Source organism: Grammomys surdaster, unplaced genomic scaffold, assembly GCF_004785775.1.
Source record: "Grammomys surdaster isolate TR1022 unplaced genomic scaffold, NIH_TR_1.0 147, whole genome shotgun sequence".
NCBI lineage: Eukaryota > Metazoa > Chordata > Mammalia > Rodentia > Muridae > Grammomys > Grammomys surdaster.
Window position 1 is genome coordinate 1,650,416 of NW_021604605.1, and position 3,387 is coordinate 1,653,802.

Sequence of the window (3,387 nt, forward strand, 5' to 3'; positions counted from 1 at the left end):
AAGACAATGATCTTCACAGTAACTTTGCCACTTTATTTGTGAAGCTTGATGCAGTCACTAAAGGTCCTATGTAAATATGTGAAAAGAAGTTTCCTTTACCCAGTTCATATTAAGGTTTAGTGTCTGAATTGAACTATAGGAATTTACTGCCTCTTATGGTAGGAACAGGACTACTTGAGGATCCAAAAGGAACTGTGGAACATATAATTTAAAAAGTTGTGCCCAAGGCCTAGAAGGAGCTGACGAGGTTGTCCCATTGGGCTAAGTCTGCCAGATTCTTGAGGTTGCACGAGTGAAATAGAAAAATCCAGATAGCCACAAGTGCCCAGAGAAAGCCCCACACTGCTTAATTCCTAAATCCTTGAAATTTAGAAGTTTTCTTTTGGGGTTTCTCTCCTAGTTAGCATAGAGGCATTGCTCCCCTTGCTCTGGGCAAGCACTTCACTAGACAGTGAAGGGCAAGAAATCACTATTGAGAATGTCAAGGAGGAAAGTAACAAGGAGTTATGATATACAAGGGGTGTATGTAGCCTACTATTCAATGATTTTTTTCTTCCTCAAATTTGATCTTTTTCAACAGATCTCCATTCACTGTTTCCACCTGTGCCTGGCTTCAGATTCTGATAGAGGTAAGACTGAGCACTACAGAAGAGAAGCATTGTAATACACACATTTTTCTTATTCATAAAGTAAAATAGTTACAGGTAAAGATTTGAAAGCTTATGTAAATATTTATTAAAACAATCTAAAAGTCTAGCTTGTAAGAGGTAACATATATATACATATAATACATACTTTGATATATATATCATATATATATTTATAAATATATATATATATATATTTCAAAGCTGCATTTTTTATTTAAAACCATACAGGCCATCAAGATATCTCATAGAAATCCATCTCAGTGAGGTCAGGTTTTCTCAGAGTTCCTACCAAAGCATCTCTGCATATCCCTGGTTAATATTAATACAGATCATTTGAATTAATCTAATTCCTCCAAATGTTTTGTCTTGGCTTATCCCATTTATTCTTCCTGGAATTTTAGTCATCCCTAACATGTTGATTGAAGGGATTTGTATCAGCTCACGACTCGCAAGATATATTTGCCTCAGAGGGACAAAGGGCAGGGAATAAGAGACAAAGACAGGAGATAGAGGATGAGGGAGAGGGAGAAGGGAATAGGAAAGAGAAAGAAGGAGTATTTATCCTGGGGGGGGGGCGATAACAAAGAACTGCTTTTGGATAGAGAGGAGACAGACGTGGCACAGTAAAATAGCAGTTTAAAAAGTTAAAAGGGGAAATCCCATGTCAGAATGAGGTATTTAATTTTAATTTTGGAATGTTAGGTGAGCTAAAGGAGGGGTTTGATTGTTGGACTTCCAATACTTTGATAGCTGGATCTTGGTAATCAGCCTTAGGAGGAGGAAGTGGCCAAATAAGGGAATGGACCTTTAAGAATGTAGTACCACAATTTTTAGCAAAGCCAAGGTTATAGGGGAAAAAGAAAAGGCCTGTCAGCTATATCTGCTATGCTTAGGCTGGCAGAGTTCCTTCACTGATACTTATCCATCCTTTAACTCATTGGAGTGTGTTGTGTTATTTGTTCATTGTTACATAAGTCTTATAATCATGAAATGGGAGAACTTATATGGTGTAAGAATTCGGTTTATACAAAGAAATAGAAGATGAGAATTTAAATGAAGTTGGTGACCTAGAACATGCTTTATTTAAATCCAGAGGGATGGCATTTTGAGCTTTGACCCCAGTGCAGTCAGAGCACAGGACCCAGTTACTCAGTGACTTCAAGTAGAGGTTTTGTAGCTAAGGTCCTGGAAGGGGAAGAGAAGGTAAATTGGGGACAAAATGGGGATGTTAGCTGTCTGTTTTTTGAAACTGCAGGGTTTGTTGTTCCTTTTTGTAGCCACTTGGTATCTGGGGTTAGAGTGAGCAGCTTTTCCCTCCCTCCCCCCCTTCTCTCTCTGTCTAGTCCTGATTTAACGTTCATTGGTTAAGTTTAATATCAACAGTTTCTCGAAACAAAAAGGAGACTTGTCAATACCCAATAATCTAACATAAAACTGCAGTATTTAACTACATGTAGATAACAATGAGCTCTAGCTCACTGACTTCATTTAAATTCTCATCTTTTATTTCTGTGTACAAGCCTAATTTTTAGCTATACTTACACCATATAAGTTCTCCCATTTAATGGTTATACGACTTATATAACAGTGAACAAATAAATAACCGTATTTGCTCTTTGGTTTGTGGCTCAGTCTCTGGGAGCTCTGAGGTCTGGGTTAGTTGAGACTGTTAGTCTTCCTATGGGGTTGCCATCCCCTTCAGCTTCTTCAGTCCTTTCTAACTCTTCCATAGGGGTCCCTGACTTCAGTCCAATGCTTGGCTGTAAGTACCTATGTCTGTCTTTGTCAACTGCTGGTAGGGCCTCTTGGTAAAGCCATGCTAGGCTCCAGTCTGTAAGCACAACATAGCAGTAATACTGTCAGGCCTTGGTTCCCCCCTCCCATGAAATGGATCCCAATTGGGCTGGTCACTGGATCCCTGTCCCTCCACTTGGGACCCTGTCTATCTACTGAAGGTGACCTTTTCTGATTTCCTTTCCCCAATGCTGGACATTTCGGCTAAGGTCACCCCCACTGAGTTCTGGGGATCTCTCATATCCCAGATCTCTGGGATATCCTAGAGAGTTCCCCCTACTCTCCACCCTCAGAAGTGCGTATTTCCACTCATTCTCCTGCCCTGGGCTTTTCTTTTGTACCCACCTATACCCGATCCTGCTCCTCTTTTCCCCTCCCCTCCCTTCTCACCCAGTTCCATCCCTCCCTCTACCATCTCTCCTTCTACCTCCCGTGATTATTTTGTTCTTCCTTCTAAGTGGGATTGAAGCATCCTCACTTAGGCTGTCTTTCTTGTTAAACTTCTTATGATCTTTGGGTTGTATCCTAGGTATTCTGTACTTTTTGGCTAATACCCTTCTGCAAGACCCAAATAGCTAGCTTCCTGGAACTTTGAGATTAGTTTAGGACCTTGACTTTTAGGGGAAGTATCCTTTATAAAGTTCATCGAGGTCTGCATAGATCTTTTTAAAAGTACATTGCACCTTTGTAGATTTATGTTTGAACCCTTCATAGTTTTTAGCATATTCTTTTTGTATACTCTAAAAAATAATGAAAAGAAGCCTCCTTAAAGGATAAATGTGTATTCCTATAAAGATGCACTAATGTTTAGAAATGAATACTTTGTTTTGTTTTATATGAAATGCCTTACATCACCAGTTAAGACCACATTCAGGGGTTTCCCAGTACTCTCTCTTAATCCCTATCTGTCCTTATTCTCACTCCCTTAAGACAGAGAAAGTCC